At 41.5% G+C, this 23,520-nt stretch overlaps 1 protein-coding gene and 1 non-coding gene across 2 annotated transcripts in view; one reads left to right on the top strand and one right to left on the bottom strand.

Moving 5' to 3' along the window:
- Window positions 1-23,520, bottom strand: part of NRXN3 (neurexin 3) — a 1,784,727-nt gene that overhangs the window by 811,268 nt on the left and 949,939 nt on the right.
- LOC114816430 lies at window positions 3,174-3,311 on the top strand. Its single transcript, XR_003764206.1, has one exon. It is a non-coding gene; the product is annotated as a small nucleolar RNA SNORA7 (small nucleolar RNA).

Raw genomic sequence — 23,520 nt, 5'->3', positions numbered from 1 at the left:
AAAAATACCATATAAAAATAATAACAATAATAATAAATAAATGCTTTCTCTTGGTTAATACCCCATAACCTGCAGTGCATTGTCTTTCAGTCAAACAAAACCTCTCTTTCAACACAAAATTTTCCAGTCACGCAAAACCAGGTGGAAAGGGAGAAAGCTTTCCACATTCACTATTACCATCTCTCCCAACAAACAGGTGATTTTTGCCCTTCATCATTGAGTCAGGGTTTAAAACCATCTTCCTTTACAGGAACAGGCATCCACAACCCCTTGGGGAGTACCTCTCTATCATTCTGATGGATTTTTTTTTTAAGAAGTCTCTCCTTGAGAGGAGTTTTCTCCTTCAATCTGGCTAGTGCTGACAGGTTAATAACTTGTTCTGACTCGAGCTAGAAGCTGGAGAAGGAATGTCCAGACTAGAAACCCTTCTCTCTCTCCTCGGGCTTTTTCTCCACTCCTCTAATAATAGTCCATAGAATTTAGTCTCTCATGGTCCCCTCTCATAGCCTTGCTGGGTAAGTAATGAAATCTCCTTTTGCAGGAAGCCTCCGTGGACTGTGGGAAATGAACAATAAAATCTCTGGGCAATGTCAGAGGCGCAGATCCAGGGTAAAACCTACCTTAATCACCACAGTGAAAAAAATGGTCACAGAACACAACAGGAAGAAAGCGCATGGCTTCATGAGAAGAATCAATTTAAAATGTTACTTCTCGTGTGTGCGTACAGTGCCTTTTGCATACTTGATGGAGTTTTGCAGATGATGAGGGACAAATTTCATTACTCCTCTGTTTCACTATAGGAGAAAAAGTTCCAGTGAAAATGATTATCCAAACAATAACTTTGCCTGGTCCTGACAGAGAAAATGGAAGAGCACTGCATTAATACCTGATACCTTGATTTCCAGCTCCATGACAGCACAATAGCCTCCGCTGCCTCCCTAAAAATAGGTTTAATAATTGTAAAGCCTGATTAATTTTTTTTGAACTGGTCTTAAAAGCATAATGTGATCTATGGAGACCACTAAGAACAAACCTTTTTCTATTGAACATTTGTCCAAAGAGATTTCATGTGACCCCTACCAGAATGTTTGTTCTTTACCTAATCCAATCAGTCGATGGTATTTATTGAGCAAATACTCTTTGCAGAGCACTGTACTAAGCACTTGGTAGAGTACAGTAGAAAATGATGAGGAGAAATGTCTCCCAAACATTTTCCACCATGGTCTTTGGAGCAAATTTGTTACCAGAATGTTATCCTTTTCTGAATTCAATTATTCAGTTGAAGATATTTGTTAACTGAGTACTGTGTGCAGAGAACTTGGTAAAGTACAATAGAAAATGTTCAGGAGAAATGTCTCCCAAACATTTTTTCACCACGATTTTGGGATTAAGTTTAGGTTTCTTTGTTTTGTTTCATTTTTGGCAGTGGCCGGGAGGTGGGGGGGGGGGGGGGGGGCGGGTGGGGGGAGGCAGTCTAACTCTATTTTTGTAACTGTCTTCTCTCAGCTTCTGTTCCTCAGTTACTTCCGCTGACAGTCATGTATAATAGTAATGGGGTCTCCGAGGCTCACAGGGGTCTTAAGAAGGTATCTAGTACAGCCCTGTTGCATGTGGTAGTTTATTGTCATTTTAAAATACCAGAGAGGAAGAGGATCTACAACATCCAGTAATCAGTTTTAGTATTTTACCACTCTCAAGTTTCTTATATTTAACTTAAATTTCTCATAATTGAAACATTTCTTCTCAAAAAAGCATTTCACCTCATTACCCTCCTCATCGGCAGGGAATGTGTCTGTTTTATTGTTATATTGTACTCCTCCAAGCATTTAGTAAAGTGTTCTGCACACAGAAAGCATTCAATAAATATGAATGATTGTAATTATTTAAACACTGTATTAATGATAATATTCTGAATTTGTATTGCTCATCCATATTTCCAATGGATTTGTAGATTACTTTGCCCTTATATTATTTCTGTGAGATATGGAGAAGCAGACACTATTATCCACAGTTTATTGTAGATGACTGAGGTACAGAGAAGAAAACTAGCACTCCTGGTTGCCCAGAAAGCTGATATACAGAATAGACACCCTATTGTCCCTCACAAGAAACTGTGTCCTCATGACCCTTCCTTTCCTCCAATCGACTGGACTGACCCAATTCTCTTGTTTTCTTTTTTTATGGCTCCAGTTTATATAATCTAATCCTTCAACATCAGCTTCTCATTCCCAAAGGGCCCCTCCAGAATTTTTTGAAAGAAAGGACTTCAAACTCACAATGAACTCATGAAAGAAAGGACTTCAAACTCACAATGAACTCACATTGATGAACTTTGGCCAATGTTACTTGGTCAAATGTCTCTCTTTTCTCCCTAATCTACCTACTGGTCTCCTCCACTCGGCACAGAAAATTCACACTTGGAAAAAAGAAATCAGGCTGTTCCAACAACAAACACAACCACAAAAACTGGACTGCCTGTTTCTTAATGTGCTTTTAATAAGACTTTGAAGGTGGGGAGAATTATCATCTGTCAGGTATGAACAGGGAGGGTGTGCCAGGCCAAAGGCAGGCTGTGGGTGAGAGGTCAGCAGCAAGATAGATGAGACTGAGGTACAGTAAGTAGGTTGGCATTAGAGGAAGCTGGGTTGTAGTAGGTAATTTAGGAATGGGGAAACAAGGACTGAACAGTTTTGTAAAAAAAAAGATCCGTTCAGCAGATTGAAGTATGGACTGGAATGGGGAGAGAGACAGGAGGCAGGGAGGAAAGCAAGGAGGCTGATGCAGTAATCAAGAAGGAATAGGATAAGTGCCTGGATTGATGTGGTAGCAGTTTGGATAGGGAGGAAAGGGTACATTTTCACAATGTGGCGGAGTTTGAGTGGGCAGGATTTGGTGACAGATTGAATATGTAGGTTGAATGAGAGAGATGAGAGATGACAACTCCTCCAAGAGGCCTTCCCTGACTAAAGGCCTCATTTCCTATTTCCCTACTCTCTTCTGTGTCATCTTTGCACCCTTTATTCACCCTTTCCTCAGCCCCACAGCACTTATGTACATGTCCATAATTTATTTATTCATATTAATGTCTGTATCTTCCTCTAAACTGTAAACTCACTGTGGGCAAGAAACATGTCTACCAACTCTATCATATTAACCTATCCCAAGCACTTAGTTCCCTCTCAGCATCACACCTGGAGAGTTTCCAGTACTCTGCCACTCTCGGCTAGGGGAGGGAGAGTCAAGCAGAGGCCTACCCATTCCATTCCTAGCTTGGGCAGTGGCTAGCGAGTGGAAGGCAATCTGCTACAAGTCAAAACTCACCTAGGCTGGGCAGCAGCAGCATGGGAGAGAGAGTGGAGGGTGGAGTCTCAAGTTTACTGCGCGGAAGAAGGGAATGGTAAACCACTTCCGTATTTTTACTAAGAAGACTCTATGGACACACTACCAGCACAACTGCAGATGGAGAGAGGGGTGTTCTGGGAGAGATGTGTCTATGGAGTCACTACAGATCTGAGACAACTTGAGAGCATAAGCCAAAAGCACTTAGTACAGTGCTCTGCACACAGTAAGTGCTCAATAAATACCACTGATTAATTGATCTTGAAGGCTAAAAAGGCTTTCCCTCTTCTCTGAACTATGACCAGATTTCAGTTCACTCCTGATTCACATTAATCTTGAAAATACAAACCATCATCAGGCTGGAGTTTGGAGAATATGGGGTTCGTTAATGGGGTCAATGTAGCGGAACAAAATAGGATGGTAATTTTGTGCCCATTAGAGACTTGAAATAAAAGCTATGAAAGAGAAAGTGCCTGCTAGAGAGAGTTAAAGGTACTTTGATGTTGCTCTAATAAACTCTCACATAGTGCCTTCCTTCTCCATTTCTCCTTCCATTAGCCAGTGAATTGTCCTCCCAAGTATACAAGCTGTCTGTAAAAGGTGTTGTGGGATGGGGGTCAGTGGGAATCCCATGACTCCAGACTGATGGGTTCCTCAATCTGTCAGCAGTCTCCGGTTCATAGCAGGGTGAAAACCTATAGCAATCCTCCTAGTGGCAAAAGGACTGCAGGCCTTGCCAACAAGCATGCACACCACTTTCTGTTCTTGATTCAGGGATAATAATTGTGGTATTTGTTAGGCACTTACTATGTGCCAGGTACTGTACTAAGCACTGGGGTGGATACAAACAAATCAGGCTGTACACAGTCCCTTGTCCCATGTGGGGCTCACAGTCGTAATCCCCATGTTACAGATGGTGAAAATACATAAGTGGTTTATCATTGCCTTCTTCTGCGCAGTAAACATGAGTCTTCACCCTCGACTCTCTCCCATGCTGCTGCTGCCCAGCACAGGTGAGTTTTGACTTGTAGCAGATTGCCTTCCATTTGCTAGCCACTGCCCAAGGCCACACAACAGACAAGTGGCAGAGCCAGGATTAGAACCCATGACCTTCTGACTCCCAGGCTTGTGCTTTATCCATTATCTTCCATCAACTCCGTGTGAAGACAGAGAAGCAGCATGGCCTAGTAGAAAGAGCATGGGCTAGGAGTCAGAAGGATCTGGGTTCTAATCCTGATTTCCCTACCTGTCTGCTCTGTGACCTTGGACCAGTCACTTCACTTCATTGTGCCTTAGTTACTTCATCTGTAAAGTGGGGATTAAGACTGTTAGCCCCATGTGGGACATGGACTGTGTTCAATCTGATTGGTTACCCAGTGCTTAGTACAGTGCCCAGCACATAGTAGGCATTTAACAAATTCTTTTTTTAATGAAAAAAGAAATTAAAAAAAGGAGACTCAATACTCAATTATGGACTCTAATTTGAATCCAGTGATGTGAAGATAAAACTTCTCCTCCAATTCATAACTGAATTGGTTGGGTTAAACATTACATCAAGTGCTAAAGAGACACGATGTCTTTCCTTGATGTCCAGTACTTCCAAAACACCACTTGTCTTGCTTATTCCTTCTCAGGTCTTAAATCCGTATCAGTCTCACAACTTTAAAATAGATGTTTTCTCCTTTCCTCAACTATTTCCTTTACCTTAGTTCCTTAGTTCTTAGTACATAGATAAAACAGCATCCAATAGAATTGGCACCGAAAGAGTAATGACATATAAGTTACATTTCTCCTAACATACACATTTAAAACAATAAATTCATCATGAGTAACAGTCTTTTTTTTATTTAACTTGATTTTTCTGCAGTAAGGCACTGTTTACAAAGTAACACGAGTCAAGGAATGATCTGAGACTTGGCCTCAATCCAGAGCATTGAGAAAACCTATTTCATTTTTAAGTTACAAGGAAGCTGATTCTTTTGCTCTTCTTTTTGTAAGGTATTACTTTAATCTGTGGAGTAGAAGTCCAGTTGTTAGAGGGATTTAGCCAGGTGAAGTTCAATCATCAATTATTGAGATTAAAAGTTCTCCTGAAATACTCTACTATCACAATCTTTGAAATGTGGCCAGAATCAAATGAATCTCCTAGTTCTTAAAAGGTTTAGGGTGTGTGAAGCATCCCAGGAGCCAAACTGATAATTAGTTTTACTTTGTTGTATTTCAAGCCACACATTAATTTAGACCATCTCCTGGAGACACACAATCATCATGGAAAATTTAGGGGAACAAGATAATCAACTCCACCCTTCCATTTTGTTTATCTGTCAGCAGAATGTACTTGTCTCACAAAGAACTCTCCAGGGTCTGTCCAACACTGTTTTCAGCTACTGTTTTCAGTGCCACGCATGGAGTTTCTACTTATTCATGATTTCAATAATAATAATGATGGTATTTGTTAAGCATTTACTATATGCCAAGCACTGTTCTAAGTACTGGGAAAGATACAAGGTTATCAGGTTGTCCCACTTGGGGCTCACAGTCTTGATCCCCATTTTACAGGTGAGGCAACTGAGGCACAGAAAAGTTGCCCAAAGTCACATAGCTGACAAGTGGCAGGGTCAGGATTAGAACCCACAACCACTGACTCCAAAGCCCATGCTCTTTCCACTAAGCCATGCCACTTACTTGGAATTCTAGGCTCACTTTTGATGTCCAGTTTTCATAACAGAACTGTGTCACAGCAAACTATTGCCTCCTCCAATTACATGTTCAGTGTCTCATTTATCACCATTATGTCTTTTTAAGTTCATCATTCCATCAGATGGATTTGAGTGAAGTTATAAAGTAAAACTAATTGGGGCAAATTCAACTTGATCTTGATTATCAACTTCAAAAGTCACTAATAGTCCTTCTAATTCTATAATTATTTCCTAAATCTAGCTCTCTCTTACCATCCCTGCTAACTGAGCACTATGTGCTTATGTATCATCTTTGGATGCAGAGTTCTGAGAAATTCTGTTCTCGGTCTCTCTTATTTTAATCCAGGCAAATGATTATTACCAAACTAATATTTGTTCCCACTGTTTCTCTTTAATGACTCACCTTTTCTAACTTTCCCTTCTCTTCTTTTTCAACCTTTCTGATTTCAGACTCTGGACCTAACTAGCACTCCACACATATCCACATACACACTCTCCCGCTGTCCCTTCATCTCATCTCCTCATCCCCAGGATTCAGTACAATCTTTTAAATCTCAGTGGTTTGGCACTGTCTTCCTGTTGATGAGGGTCAATCACCCTGTTTTCCTCCTCCCCAAAATAAAGTATAGAGATACAGGTATAGATCTATATATATTGTATTTTGGGATGGAGAAATTATATACACACACATACACATATAGTGATAGAGATCTATATATGCATTCACAGGTATATATGTGTGCATACACTGACACATATATAGACATATATATAAATACACATACACATTTGTTCTGAAAAGAATCCAAATGAAATAGAGACCTTTATGGTCTCCCTTTCTCCCTGAGATGTTCTAGATTGGCTATCTTCACTGTACTCATTAATTCCAGGTTGCTTGGGGCTGGGTTTTCCATACACAGATTTTATATGGCAGTCAACCGGAGTTTATTTATTTACATTAATGCTTTCCTACCCCTTTCAAATTTCAGCTCATTTTGGGTAGGGAACGTGTCTGCCAACTTTGTCGCACTGTATTTTCCTATTTAGTAAAGTGCTCTGCACATCATAAGCACTTAATACATACCCTTGATGATGATGATGATAATAACCAAGACAGCGAGCCTCCCATTCAAGGGTAAGGATAAAGTTGTCTAGTACTGTGAATGACGCTCAGTAGTATCAGTGCAGTTTCCCATTAGGCTGCTGCTTTGTTGGTTTAGTTGAAATTTTACCCCTGGTTATTATGGGTGATTCCTTAGGCAGGACACATAAATGTTTATGTGCCTTAAATATTCTTATCTAAAAATTAAGCATATTAACATTACCCTATGGCAACACAGGGATGCTTATTAATCCAAATGCAAAAAAATCCATCTGAAAATGCTCAGCAGTGCTAGTATGACAAAGGTGATAGTTAAAGCAAACTAGACACAGCACTGAATACAGTAAATGTAAATGAGAATGTACGTTTCTGAGCATTAGAGGGCAGCAGTACACACACACATACACATATAACATAGCATTTTTTTTAGAGTTTCACCAAAGCAAAAGGCAAAGATCACATCTAAATCTGTTCTATTCAGTTGGGGAAGCAAATATTAAGAAGAAATTGAGTGAATCCCCTTAGGAAACCTTCAAGATGCTGCCTTCAGGCTTTGCCGTTCAAATGCAGACTCAGGCACCCAACAACTGGCCCAGTAGAAAGCCCAGAGACCTGGGAGTCAGAAGGACCTGGGTTCTAATTCCAGGTCTACCACTTGTCTGTTGGGTGACCTTGAGCAAGTCACTTCACTTATCTGTGCCTCAGTTTCCTTATCTGTAAAATGGAAGATTCAATACCTGTAGTCCCTCCTACTTAGACTATGCGCCCCATGTGGGACAAGGACTATATCCAACCTGATTAACTCATATCTCCCTAGCACTTAGAACAGTGCTTGACAGATAGTAAGTTCTTAAATAACATAATGATAATAACAATTATTATTAGGGTGGGGCTTGGCTAGTTATCTGCTTTGTCTTGGCCTTGCAATATAGTCATAGAGACCAGTTCTTTTTCCTTTAATATCTTGTCCTGCTTTAGTCACTGCCAACCAAGAAGAATCATGTGCATGTATACAGAAAACTCATAAAAAATGAAGTGGGAAGACAGCCAACACAGATTCTACTGACACGGGAGATAGACTGATACACTGTCTACTGTCAGCTGAAGCATCCACTACTATCTTACTGCTCTTCGTCCTGATACAAATGACCTCTCTCAGCAACTGCCAAGTGACCAATAGCAGAAGAAAAAGAGAGAAGTATTAGGGGACTGGTGGGGGTGGGAAAGAGAGGAAAAAACATGTTGTAAAGAAAGGGTTAATTTTGCACTGGGTACCTTCAGATACTTTCTTTTGGAACATTTAGGCTTAATAGTTAGGCGTGGGATGAAAGGAACTGTTGATATTTTAGTCATTTGTATGTACTCTTCTTATTTTTTAAAATAAGATAAAACACCATAATTAAACGATTACTCAGAAAAGGGCTATCTTGGGCGTTATGAATAATACTTAAAATGGACGAAACCATTTAGGGATTCAAGTTGCAAAGAGAGACACTGCAAAGTCCTTGTGCTCTGAGAGGTTAATTCAGTCCAGAAAATAGCTTTTGAAAAAAACAGAGACCCTGAGTTCCACTCCTAGCTTAGCCATTTGCCTGCCATCTGACTTCAGGCAAGTCATTTAGCTTCCCCATGCCTTGGTTTTCTCAGTAGTAATGTGGGATTCAATACCTGTTCTCCTTCCTATTTAAACTGTGAGCTCCTTGTGAGCCAGGGACTGGGCCTGACCTGATTATCTTGTATCGATCCCAGAGCTTAGTACATGGCTCAGCACATAGCAAGCAATTAATAAATGATAATAATTATTATGATATTTGTTAAGGACTTAGTATGTGCCAGCGCTGGGGTGGATGCAAGCAAACCAGGTTGGACACAATCCCTTGTCCCATGGGGGGCTCACAGTCTCAATCCCCGTTTTACAGGTGAGGTAATTGAGGCCCAGAGAAGTAAAGTTACTTGTCCAAAGTTACCCAGCAGGCAAATAGTGGAGTCAGGATTAGAATTCATGACCTTTTGACTCCCAGGCTTGTGCTCTATCCACTACATCACTCTGTTTCTCAACAAATACCATTGGACTTACCAAAATTTGTTTCAGCCTATAAGCACAGAAGTATATATTCACATTCTGGGTGTCCCTAAGTTTTGAAGACGATGTTACTGGCAGTGAGATTTTAATCAGTGTGGGCAGAGTTGAATAGGCCACTCACAACCAACACAACTTCCCTAACCACGCATATCTCCTTTCAAGAGTGCTTTAGCTGCTGGGGAATAATAGACACCGCCTATCATCAGAGGTCAACACAGACCTCACGGAGCCTTACCCTGCCATGGCCATTAGGAGGGACTACCTCACCCAAAGGATCAGTTTTAGGGTTCAAAGGTCAATCACAGAGAAATTGCACTTGTCTCTTCATTGTGACTGCAGATAGAGCTCCAAATTGAACAGAGGAACAATATTTACAAGGGATGTGAAGCAGGGAGGGATGAGAGAGACAGAGACAACAGACATACACACCCACACATCCATTCACCCACAGACATGCAGAACATAAGAGCCTCAGCAGTAACTAATGAGACCACCGGCTATGGTAGCTCACAGTTCTCACTCAGCTTCTTTGAGTGAAGCTTCTAGGGGCAAAAACATACTTTTAACACACCTTCCAAATAGTTCACAGATCTGTGGCTGTATTAAGGGTCCAACTAGAAGCATAAGTGTAAGATCATCTTTTAGATCAAGAGGGACAATCAACTGGAGCCAAATAGCTCCACTGTCTACTCAGGTTCATTGATATTTTCCATGACACAGGGGATAGAGAACAGGCCTGGGACTCAGAAGGTCATGGATTCTAATTCCGGCTCTGCCGCTTGTCTGCTGTGTGACCTTGGGCAAGTCACTTCACTGGGTCTCAGTTCCCTCATCTGTAAAATGGGGATTAAGGCTGTGAGCCCCATATGGGACAGGGACTGTCCAACCTGATTTTACTTGTATCCACCCCAGAGATTAGTACAGTGCCTGGAACATAGTAAGCACTTAACAAATACCTCAATTGTCATTATTTTCCCTCCTCCCACAGTGTATCCTGTGGCATTGGCCCACCCCATCTGCACAGACAGGAAAATGGCTGCTCCTCTAACTACCTGTTTCAGGATCACATTCTGGGGTCAGAAATAAACAAAAAACTTAAATTTGGTGGACAGTGTCCTCTCTTTCCCCATCTCAGCACTTTAGTCTCTTCTGATTGCTCACCCAGTTTTGGAAGATCTTAAACAGTTGCTTCTGATTCAAAGGAGAGAAGAGAGTAAGTCACCCTGCTTCTAGGGTTGAGAATCACTCACCTGCCATCATTTCTTCCCACAATATCTTCAGAAAACTGTAAACAATCTTCCTCGAATTTCCTTTTCACTGCTTTAATATGCAAATGGATCTTCTTTCCCTTGCCCCTCTCCAAAATACCTAAGCAGATTAATCTCTCATTACTTATCGGGTAAATCAAAAACCATAGAAAGTCTCTTGCCTCTAGCACCAGTTCAGGGAAATATTTGCTGGATATTTTCAGTAGGGAAAATTTCTATTTCTATTAAAACCAGTTCACACCACATGACTGTATGGTTGCTAATTCTCAAGAATCTCAGTCCAGGAGGTGGTAAGGGCAGGTGGACCATATCTAATAGTGACAATCCTTGGATTACGATTCCATGGGTCCCAGAAAACTATGTCTAAAGTCAATATGTCACACGTTGGAACCAATTTTCTAACAGGAACAATTTTATAAATGGGGATCAGTTCCTCAAACAAGGCTGGACATCTTATTTCTACCGAAATTATCCAGAATAATGGCCTCAATCCATTATAAATGAATGATTTAGTTACGTTAGTGTATTTTAGTGAGTCAGTTGTTCCATGAAAGGAAGCCAATTTTGACTGCGTCAGAGGTAAAATGGATGTTTCAAACCTCTCTGGTGATTGACTGGTGACGTTAGGTGTTTCACTCTTTCCCCATTCCCCTCCCATCTGTTCCCCCACCCTCTTTAATTGTCCCTACCATTCTCCTTCCCCGTCACAGCTTTTAAAATTGTTTGCCCATTTTCATTTTGCACTTGTGTGCCCCCTGAACTCCCATCACTGTGCCCTCAGAGCTGGTGCCATGAAAGAAGCTAACCCTAAAGTAAAATTGATATGTTACACTTGAAAAAAAAATATATATATATATACACACACATATATACATCCTATGTAATAATGATGGTTGTGGGCAGGGAATGTGTCTGTTTATTGTTAAATTGTACTCTCCCAAGTGCTTATTACAGTGCTCTGCACACAGTAAGTGCACAATAAATACGATTGAATGAATGAATTTGTTCAGCACTTATTATGTGTCAGGCACTGTACTAAGAGCTGGGATACATACAAGATAATCAGGTTAATTCATTCATTCAGTAGTATTTATTGAGTGCTTACTATGTGCAGAGCCCTGTACTAAGCGCTTGGAATGCGCTTGGAATGGAATTCGGGGTAGAGTTCCTGTCCCACATAGGGCTCATGGTCTTAATCCCCATTTAACAGATGAGGTAACTGAGGCACGGAGCAGCTAAGTGATTGCCCAAGGTCATAGAGCAGGCAAGTGGCAGAGGTGGGATTACTGGTATGGGTAGAGATTGTCTTTATTGCTGAATTGTACTTTTCAAGCTCTTAGGACAGTGCTCTGCACACAGTAACTGCTCAATAAATATGACTGAATGAATGAATGAATGAACCCAGGTCCTTCTGACTCCCAGGCCTGTGGTCTATCCACTGGGTCAGCTGCTTCTCACAATATATCCACCCTTCCCTCTTCGTTGACTATGTATTAGGATGTGTCCTCCTTAAGCTCTTTGATATTCAGCCCAGCCCACAGCGTTAATGTAAATATCCTTGTACTCAATTTCCCCTGTCCATAATTCATTTTAATATCTGTCTCCCCCTGTTGTCCACGTTTGGGCAGGAATCATATCTACCAACTCTACTGTAATGTATTTTCCCAAGAGCTTATTATAGTTCTCTGCTCATACTAAGCACTCAACAAATACCACTGATTAATATATGTATATAACAATCAGTGGTTTTTATTTACATATATTTCACTAGGACAGTGAAAGTCACTTATGGATGTGTGTGTGTGCATATGCGTGTGTGAGCCTGAAAAATTCCCTGGACTGGGAAATACAGGGGTTGGATGAGATTGCTGCAAGTTTTAAAGTCAACAGTTTTCACCATTTCTGATTTTGCCAAGTTATCTTTCTCTTCTCCATACCCAGCCCAGTTTTGAGCAATGGGTAAGTGGGAAGTGCAGATTGTGAGAGGTCCACCCAACTCCTGGTTGAAATTGACACATTCAAAACAGACACAGATTTCCTTAATCATCTGGAAGCATGTCAGTTGGGCGAGAGTTCACCAGGAGACCAGAAGGGGGCAGTTAGTACATGAGCAGATCTTAATTACACTACTCGTTCATGGACTAGCATTCTCTGAGCCAGTTTTCTGCAATACTCAGCCAGTTGTGACACTGAACATTGTAGCTCAGTCCTATTCTACATTGTAGGCCCCAAATCTGAGGGAGCCACATTTTTCAATTCATCTGAAAGGCAAGTTTCCAAAATGGAGGCATGCTGCCTAGTGGTAAGAGCATAGGCAAGGGAGTCATAGGGACCAGAGTTCCAATTCCCGATCCACCATTTGTCTGCTGTGTGACCTTGGTAAAATCACTTCACTTCTCTGTGTCTCATTTGTAAAATGGGATTTAGGACTGTGAGTCACATGTTGGACATGGACTGTCTCCAATCTGATTAACTTGCATTTACCCCAGCCTGGCACAGAGTAAGTGCTTAATCAATACCAAAATAAGTTATGGTCAAAAAAAAGTAAGGCTGAATCAATGCTGGATATTTTTTTCTTGATAGGAGAGGACACTCACAGTGACCTCCAATGAGTTCATAGCTGTTTCATGTTCCAGCCAAATTTTTCATCTTTAGTCCCTTTATCTCAATGTTCTATATTAGATTTTGACTATGTTAGCCCATTTCCATGAAAATGCTAAAGTGGCCAGAGGAGAGGGAAGAGAGAGGAGGACTCTATGCATTGGTTAAAGATTGGCTACAGCAAACACTACACATGAATGTCAATGGATCACACTAATGCTAGAGTAGTAGAGTGACAAGTGGAAGTGAAGCAATTACTGGCATTGCATTCCTGGTTAATCAGACACCTCGAATTCCACCAACATGTCCAGGTCATAACTGGACTGAAGACAATCTCAAAAATCAAGCAGGTATGACATAAGAGTGGGGCAAAGCCAGAAGATGAAATAACTTAGGCGCAGAAGGCAAAATATGACTTCTTTAAAGCTAAATTGAGGAAATTTAAAAAGAACAAAAAAATATCCCAGGAGTTTTCACACCCAAGAGAACCTTGCAGAGGATTTGAGATAATAGTTACTTCTAAGAAATCTGCATATGCTTCACACTATGGTTCCTTATTCTGTTATAGCTGTCACTCATTCAACCCCCCACCCATTTACACTCACCAATCACACAAACATAAACATACCCTTCCATGAGTCACCCTCAGTCAGTTAGTTGTATTTATTATCCTCACCCATTCTACTTTCCAAGTACAGAGTTCTCACTGCTTGTTCTCACAAACATCTAGCATATTCCCTGTCACTATGGTAAGAACCACTTTACTATCAATCAGTAGTGTTTATTGAGCACTTATCTCTGCAGAGCACTGCACTAAATATTTAGAAGTATACAGTAGTTAGTAGAAATGATCCCTGTCTGAGAGAATAATGTAGGAGGAGAAACAGGCACTAAATTACAGGTGGAAGGAAGCAATAGAGTTTAAGGATATGTACATAAGTCCCCTTGGGCATGGGGAATGAGTATTTAAGTGTGTACCTGGGAGGACTCAAGTGCATAGGTGATGCAGTAAGGGGGAAATAGGATAAGGAAATGAGAGATTAGATGGGAAGACTTCCTGGAGGAAGTGTTCAATAAATCCCACTGATTGAGCAGGGCTTAGAAGATGGAGAGGCTAGTGGACTGCTGGATATGAAGGAGAGAGAGTTCCAGGAATTTAGGGAAGGCTTGAGCAAGAGGTCAACAGCGGGAGACAGAAAGGAACAGGGAGTAGACTGGCAAAAGAGGAGCGAAATGTGCAGGTTGGGTTGCAGTGGGAGAGGAATTAGGATAAGGAACTGATTGAGTGTCATCTCAAAAGGAACTAGTAAACACGTATATTATCCACAAGAAACCACCCTGCATATCACAGAGGGCATGTGGACCACATCAAATCATGTCTTGAGGGCTGATACTCTGAGTATTTGTGCAATCCTATTTAGGGTCACACTGTTCACCCTGGATGAGCAGGAAGGAAAGGTACCCTAAACACTGTCTGCCTCACTTGGCCCACACTTTGCTTCCTAATTAGTCAGAAGGATAGGTTCTAACCGTCTGCCAAGTCACCTTTGAAAACAAAGGACAAGCACATGTGATCAAACACTGATTTTAGTTACAGTTTAAGTATTATGAAGTGTATCTACTCTTCTATAATGTATGTTTTTGGTGTTTTTTTAATGCTACTTGTTAAGTACTTACTATGTGCCAGGTACTACACTGAACTCTGGGGTAGATAATTAGGTTGGACACAATCCAAGTCCCATTTGTGGCTCACAATTTTAATTCCATTTTACAAATGAGGTAACTGAGGCATAGAGAAGTTGAGGGACTTGTCTAAGATCACACAGCAGACAAGTAGGGGAGCCAGAATTAGAACCCAGGTCCTTCTGACTCCCAGGCCTACGCTCTGCCCACTAGGCCAAACTGTAAGCTCTGTAGACTGTAAATTCACTGTGGGCAGGGAATGTGTCTGTTATACTGTTATACTGTAGTCTCCCAAGTGCTTAGTACAGTGGTCTACACAGAGCAAGCGCTCAGTAAATATAATTGGCTGACTGCCACTGCTTTTCGCTGTTTCCACTACACGTTTTGGCTAGGATGCTGTTAGAGAATTGGGCAACCTTCCTCTGACAATATATATCTCTCTGGTAGGATGAGATGTGATGGAGGAAGAAACACAGGTGCATAGGGCTGGCCAAGGAGCACACACACACACAGCCCCTTTCCCACCCTCCTCCATCCCTCCCCACACACTAGTGTGAGTTTTCTGTAATGCACATTTCGTCAAGAATGTCAGTCTTGCAATCTAGAATGTGACTCCTACACTCTAGAATGAGACCCTTTCATTCTAAAACATGGGAAGTGAACAGAGCATGAGCCTGAGAGACAGAAGGCCATGTTTCTCCCATATGTCTCCTGTGTGACCTTGGGCAAGTCACTTAACTTCTCTGTGCTTCAGTTATCTCATCTGCAAAAAATGGGGAGTGTATAGAAAGAGTGTGAGCCGAATATGAGACAGGGACTGTGTCCAACATAACTTGTGCTTCCCCAGTGCTTAGAAAAGTGCTTGGCACAAAGTAAGCACTTAACAAATACCATAGTTATTATTATTAGAACATGACTCTTGCATTCTAGAATGTGATCCTTGTATTTAGAAAATGGCCCTTATGTGCTAGAACGCAACTCTTGCTCTGGGAATCAGGAGATCTAGATTCTAGCACCAGTACTACCTGTAGCTGGCTAATGAGCACAGAGCTCATACGTGTCCTTGGCCTCCTGCCAGCCTACTTGCTTGCGGAACTCTATGCTGCAATGGAAGTGGAAATGAAAAAGACAAGAGAACAGATAGTGTTGAGCAAGGCACAATCACTATAATCCATTCCTTTGGGCTGGTTCTCGGTCCTGAAGTTGCAGGACCACAGTTGGTCTGCTCTACATTGGGGAGTCCCATTATCTTCACTGGAAATATGCTGATTACAGGTCCTCACTCTACCTGTAGTTCTGTACTCTTACTGGTCATCAGTTGGTTACAGGGCTATCAGTTCTACTAAAGCTGAGGGTCCTTGAGAAATGCTGTAGTGGTTTATAGATTGACTTTTCCTTTGCTTTGTAAAAGTGTTTGTCTTTAGAACTTGGGGTGTTTGGTTTCCTATCATGAGAACAACAAGCCATTTGTCCACCTATATAGATTTTGTTGTAAAACCGATTAATTCTCCCCAAACAGAGGCTGTATCTTCATAAATGCATTTATTACCCTGACTACACAGCATCTGCAGGTTAATTAATCAGTGACATAACTTTTAACTGAGAGAGTAATCTGCAGGAGCATTTACTACAAACGACCTGGTAATTACACTTTAATAGCTTTGGTTAGGGAGGGGTGATGATCTGAAATCTAAAGTGAAGTATTTCACACCTTTGGTGGGGGTGAGAAGGAAGGTGGATGATGGGAGTGAGAGGGAACAGGTGAGAGGAAGAGGGAATCATCTAGAAAAATGGGAAAAGGGGCACCAGGTAAGACTGATGTTTCTCAAAGAAAGGATCTCTGAAAACCTTTGGTGATACAGATGGGATGCAGGTTGGAGAAAATTACAGGTTTTCTGAATTAGGGGAAGAAACTGCCCATGAAGTGAAAAAATATTGGCCTGCCTAGTTAAGACCATAAGCTTGTTGTGGGCAGGGAATGTATCTACCAATTTGGTTGTATTGTACTCTCCCAAGCACTTAGTACAGTCCTCAGCACAGAGTAAGTGCTCAATAAATACTGATGATGGTGATGATAATGGCAGTGGTGGTGGTACAGGCCTTTTAGTTATTGCTGCTCCAAAGGGGAGAAGGCGAGCCATGTTAAAAAGAGCAAAAAGGCATACCCCACACTTGTTTCATGAGAAGAACACAGAGCACTCTGCATTCTCTTACAAGTTCAGTCCTCTCCACTCCCATCCACTTCAAAGCCAATGAAAAACATCATTCCCATTTTCAGTTGGGAAAGATGAGAAACATCAACATGGCATCAGAGTCACTGTAAATCCAGAAGTGAACTGAATAGACTGTTAAACTTCTCTTGCTTTCAATGAATTAACTTCTCTCCTCCTGCTTGGAGGGGGAAAGCACAGAGTTTTTCTCTACTGAAAAAGCATCATCGACTGATCAGTAGCATTTACTGTGCAGAGCGCAGTTCATCCTCTAGCCTATAAGTGGCTGTGGGCAGGGAATGGATCTGTTTTTCGTTACACTATACTCTCCCAAGCACTTAGTACAGTGCTCTGCACAGAGTAAGTGCTCAATAAATAAGATGGATTTGAACTGAATTAATCTAATGTCCTTGGGACAGTAGAGTAGCATTAATAGACATGATCCCTGTACTCAAGAAACTGGCATCAGGGTACAGTCATCTGAGAAAGAAGAGAACATTATAACCACTTGTTCACCAAGAAGGATTTTTCACATCTCTTAGGGACTTTTACAACCTTGCTTGGAATACCTGTTTGACTGCTATTGGTAAGAGGGGGGAGGTTCCAAAAAAAAGATTTGAGATGCCGTATATTCTGCATTATATGTCTCTCAAAACAAAACAATTCTGCAGTCAGAAGACTTTTCAAAGTACGAGATGCCTTTCAAGTACACTTCAGTGCTTACAGGTGTGTGGGGGATGTGGGGAGTTGAAGGGAGGGAAAGAAAGAAGACAGAATATGGATGAGTGGTATGAGGAGGAGGAGAAAGAAGAGGAAAAATGTGCTCCTTCCCCCAAAAGAAAAAACATGCCTGCCTACCCCTTTACCCTTATCCACCTTGCCAGACAGGTTGTAATTGAAAATGTATTTCCTGCTATTATCTCTCTGACACTGCCTTTCCTGAAAGCTCTTAAAACAGTTTGAGCATTCCACACATCCTGCATTATGCATTTAACAAGAAATACATGAATTTTATATCAGGTGTCAGCAGGGCAACCATTTTTTCCCATAACTAACAATGGCAGTCATGGTCTTCTTGTCCCTTTTCACTCTCCCTGGAAGGGACATGGGTGAAAGAGTGAGGAGAGGTGGCAACAGAGTCTCTTTTATTGCCAAGGTTTATTCTTTCTACCTCCTTTTCCTACCACAGGAATTCTATCACAGCATAATGATTCTGTCGTTTGTCTGCCCCAAAGCATACTGTTGATTGATTGATTGATATGGATTCAACTACCACCTTAAGCACCCATTTGTGGCAGCATGAGTAAATGAGGACTCACATTTCAAACCCAGCTTCTAGCTGTCTCCCACACAGAGCTTTGTGCCAAATCATCTCTTTTTATTTTAAATTATTCTTCAAGGATATCTAATGACAGATGGGAAAACGGGAGAAGAAACAAATTCCACTTTGAAAGGCAGCATGGTGTAGGGGAATAAACAATGGATTCAGAGGACCCGGGTTCTAAGTGCCAGTTCTGCCACTGGCCTGCTGTGTGATCTCCAGCAAGTCACTTAACCTCTTTGGGGCCTCAGTTTCCTTTTCTGTAAAATGAGAATAATATCTGCCTCTTCCTATTTCACAGGGATATTATGAGAGCAAAATGACATATCTAAAGTGAAAGTGCTTTGGAACAATGAAAGCATTATGCACTATCAAAGTATTTTTCAGAGTACTTTAACATTTTCTCCAAGCCTTTCTTGGGGGCAAAAACCTCAACTTGTTCATTCTCGTAGGATAGGAATGCCTGCCCGCTGGAGACAAAATGACCCACTCCCAAGGAGGTTCCTAGGAAAAACTTGTATCACCATTACTAATGCTAACCTTCTCACTGTTCCTTGTTCCCATCTATCTCGCTGCTGACCCCTTGTCCATGTCCTGCCTCTTGGCCTGGAATGGCCTCCCTGAGCTTCGACAGACAATTACTCTCCCCCTCCACCCCCTGCCAAAGTCTTATTGAAGGCACATCTCCTCCAAGAGGCTTTCCCTGACTAATTTCTCTTTTCCTCTTCTCCTTCTTTCTTCTAAATCACCCTGACTTACTCCCCTTATTCAACCCCTCAGCACCAAAGCACTTATATTCATTTCTGTAATGTAATTTATGAATATATATTGTCTGCCTCCCCCTCTAGATTGTAGCTCATTTTGGGCAGGGAATGTGTATGCTTATTGTTATACTGTAATAATAATAATAATAATATTGGTGGTATTTGTTAAGCACTTACTATGTGCAAAGCACTGTTCTAAGCGCTGGGGGGATATAAGGTGATCAGGTTGTCCCATGTGGGCTCACAGCTTTAATTCCCATTTTACAGATGAGGTAACTGAGGCACAGAGAAGTTAAGTGACTTGCCCAAAGACACACAGCTGGCAAGCAGTGGAGCTGGGTTTAGAACCCATGACCTCTAACTCCCAAGCCCAAGCTCTTTCCACTGAGCCATGCTGCTTTCCCAAGTGCTTAGTACAATGCTCTACACACAGTAAGTGCTCAGTAAATTCTATTGAATGAATGAATCAAAGAGTCCAGAGAAAAGAAGTGGACTCCTCTCATTTCACTGGGAAGAGTGCTGTTCTTATCACTTATGTACATATTGGTAACCTATTATTTATATTAATGTCTGTCTATCCACTCTAGAATATAACCTCTTTGTCGGGAGGGAATTTGTCTACCAACTCTGTTATATTGTACTTTCTCAAGTGCTTAGTACAGTGCTCTGCACAATAAGCTTTCACTAAATACCACTGATTCCTATGCAAGCAACCTGAAGGAAAAAAACAACACTTGGAAAACAATAATCCTATTATGAAATTAAAAGGTTCCAAGAGACCATGGGAAATCAGGATGCTGTAATAAAAAAAAAAATTCACAGGAACAATTGATGTGAACAAAAAAAAAAAGTTCAGAGATCTGTGCTGGTAGCTTTTAATGGCAGGAGCTCTCTAACAAGAGGTCCTCAGTTTAAGATTGTGCTTGGAGTTAAATTTAGGGTACTTAATCTGATACAATGGGCTTGCTACCTCCTAATTGCACAGCATTGTCTTTTCCAATTAGGTGTCTAATATTTTTGCTGCTTCTTCTGCATATATTTCCCAGTTAAGCTGGCTAATGATACTGACAATTACAGTATATGACTCCACCCCTAGTCCTCACTAATGAGATGTTCCAACAGTCATCATCACTGGGAGTCTGGCTGGCATCTCTTTCTCTGACCATGGCACCATTGTGGGGTTGGACCAGCCCCTGCGCAGAGATCTAAAGGACTTGAAGAAGGCACTTTTGAAGAAGCAGTTTGGGTTTGGGCTAATGAAAGAACACAGGCCTTCTGGGGCAGAGGACCTGGGTTCTAATCTCCTTTCTGCCCTTTCTAATTCCTTGTTGTATGACCTTGGACAAGTCTCTTAGCTTCTGTGTGTCTCAGTTTCCCAACTGAAAATTATTATTAGTATAATTAATCAGGGATGTAAGATGGCAGCCCCTAGTATTTTAAGTCTGAAGCATTGTGCCCTAGTGGATGGAGCAGAGGCCTGGGCATCAGAAGGACCTGGTTTCTAATCCCACCTCTGCCGCTTGTCTTCTGCCCATAACGAGTTTACAGGCTAGACAGGAAGAGAGACATTAATATGAATACATATCCATATTCACATTTCTCTGCTGTGTGGCTTTGGGCAAATCACTTCGCTTCTCTGCCTAAATTACCTCATCTACAAAATGGGGATTAAGACTGGGAGTCTCATATGGGACACGTACTGTATCCAACCTGATTAGCTTGTATCTACCCCAGCACTTAGTACAGTGCCTGGCACAGAATGAGCAATTAAAAAAATACCGTAAAAAACAGGGAGCAGGTCAGAAGCAAAGGGAAGGCAAGAGTCACATATTCTACTCTAAGCGAATGCTCTCAGGAGCTCTGTACCAGAAGGTAATTATCAATACATTTATTCAATTGTATTTATTAAGCACTTACTGTGTGCAGAGCACTGTTCTAAGTGCTTGGAAGAGTACAGTATAACAATAAGCAGTCATATCCCTGCCCACAATGAGCCTATAGTCTAGAGGGGGAGACAGACATTAATATAAATAAATTACAGATATGTACATAAGTGCTGAGGGGCTGGGAGAGGGGATGAATAAAGGGAGCAAGTCAGGGCAATGCAGAAGGGAGTGGGAGAAGAGGAAAGGAGGGCTTAGTCAGGGTACGTCTCTTGGAGGAGATGTGCCTTCACAGTAAGGCTTTGAAGGTGGGGGGAGAATAATTGTCTGTTGGATTTGAGAAGGGAGGGTGTTCCAGGTCAGAGGCAGGACGTGGCGAGTGGTCAGCAGTGAGATAAACAAGATCAAGGTAAAGTGAGAAGGTTGGCATTAGAGGAGCAGATGAAGATTAGGATTTGAGAAGACCTCCACTTGCAATGATATTCCTCTGGGTCAGGGCCCCAGAAAATGAAACTTAGAGAACTCATATCTTATGGACTTTAAGCTAAAGTTAACAGATGCATCCTCTATCATTTTTCCTCCCAACAACTCAGGAGAGTTTTTTAGGGTTTGCCACCAGGTCAACTGCAACATACTGAGGATTTTGCTTCTGTTCTTTTAACACCTGTCTGAACTTGCCAGATGTATCCAATGGTCTCTGCAGCTTCACAGCACAACCTGCTCTCCAGACTCCTAGATCTTGTGTGTTTCATGAACAGGAGGGAGAAGGGTAGAAAGAGGCAGATGAGGTGAAGGGTTTGGTGTTACCATGTTGGAATATCGAGTTTCGCAAGAGCATAGTTAGTACGCCATTTCTTGGCAAGTCTCAGACACTTTCATCCTTCTAGTCTAAGCTTAGCAGACTCTTGACCTATGACCATGAACCATCTCTCCCTCACCCCAAATTGATCAGAAATGCTTGAAAGCTGAGCTCATTCACGCAATCGTTTATAGAATTTAAGGTGTTGGTAATCACTCTCTCAATGCAGGTAAATAGCAGTGCATTAAATTTTCACTTTACATTTAGGACATGAAGAATGAGTAATTTAATTGACCTGGCAATCAAACTGCAACCACATGCTTTGGAGCAAAGATTTGGGGAAACTTTGAAAAGTATCTGCCTATTTTCTGAGTGAAAAATTTGGCCAAAATGGGAATGTTAAGAAAAAATAACAACAAGGCACCAACCCCCCAGTGGTTTATTTCTGCTTCAAGATGACTTAAAGGATGGTTTCTTAGGCCCAGGAATCAGTATACATTTTCCTCATACCTTCATGAGGCATTTATGTTTGTGTGTGGGGAATGGAAGTATTGGAAACTGCTTTCCAGCCATATTTTACAAAGGCCAGACTAATGCTATGCACCAACTCAATGTTAGTAGTGCTAAAGCTTCAGAGACATAATGCCAATGATGACGATTTATTCCTCTAGACTCTAAAGTTGTTATGGGTAGGGAATGTGTCCACTAACTCTGCTGTACTGTTCACTCCCAAGCACTTAGTACAGTATGCACTCAATAAATAGCACTGATTGATTGATGTAGCCTCTTAGCATAAATGACACAAAAGTCCTGGTCCTGTCATGAAGACATCTGGATCAAAAACCTATGAGCAGGAATTGATTTGAATACTGATGGTATGGGTAGTGTCATTCATTCAATCATACTTATTCAGTGCTTACTGTGGGTAGAGCACTGTACTAAATGCTTGAGCACTATATACTCATGCTCTCAACATTGCTGGTACTGTTCCTGGCAGAGCATCAGTAGCTCATGTGGTGAGGTGGGCAGGGGCATACTAACAGGTAACCACTGGAAATTGTATGTACAGGAAAGTGTCTGTTTATTGTTATATTGTAGTCTCCCAAGCACTTAGTACAGTGTTCTGCACACAGTAAGTGCTCAATAAATATGATTGATTGAATGAATGATTGAATGATCTCCCTCCTTGGGCCAAAGAGACCGCAACATTACCAATAGTCAGTACCAAGAAGGCATGCGGCCAGTCAGCGTATTGATGTAAGAATATCATCCAGCCATGTTCCTAGATCTTCCCCTTGCTCAGACTAGCCCCATCTGAGTCCTATTAAGTCACTGGGCTTGGATCTCTCCAGTCCAGTCAGCTGTAAAATCCATTGCACAAATTCAGTCTAGCATTTGCCAGGCAAACTAAGCTTCAGCATACCAAAACACATGAGTTGCCTGACTGTCGCTAAAATGTTATAGAGGCTGCTGATCCCACCGCTTTGAAGAAACAAAAGATGTTGCTTTCCATAACTGCTTAGCAGTTCTCTTTATATTTACATGTCTCTGGCCTCCAAAAGAGGAGCCCTGCCTACCCATTAGTGGATCTACCAGTGCAGGAGAAGCAGCATGGCCTACTGGATAGAGCATGGGTCTGGGAATCAGAAGGGCCTGGGTTCTAATCTTGGCTTCATCACTAATACTCTGTGTGACCTTAGGCAAATCACTTCACTTCTCTCCGCTTCAGCTACATTATCTGTAAAATGGGGATTAAGACTATGACCCC

The sequence above is a fragment of the Ornithorhynchus anatinus genome, chromosome 1 (genome assembly GCF_004115215.2).
Source record: "Ornithorhynchus anatinus isolate Pmale09 chromosome 1, mOrnAna1.pri.v4, whole genome shotgun sequence".
NCBI lineage: Eukaryota > Metazoa > Chordata > Mammalia > Monotremata > Ornithorhynchidae > Ornithorhynchus > Ornithorhynchus anatinus.
The sequence above is the reverse complement of the archived record's forward strand: the minus strand, read 5'-3'. Positions and strand labels throughout refer to the sequence as shown.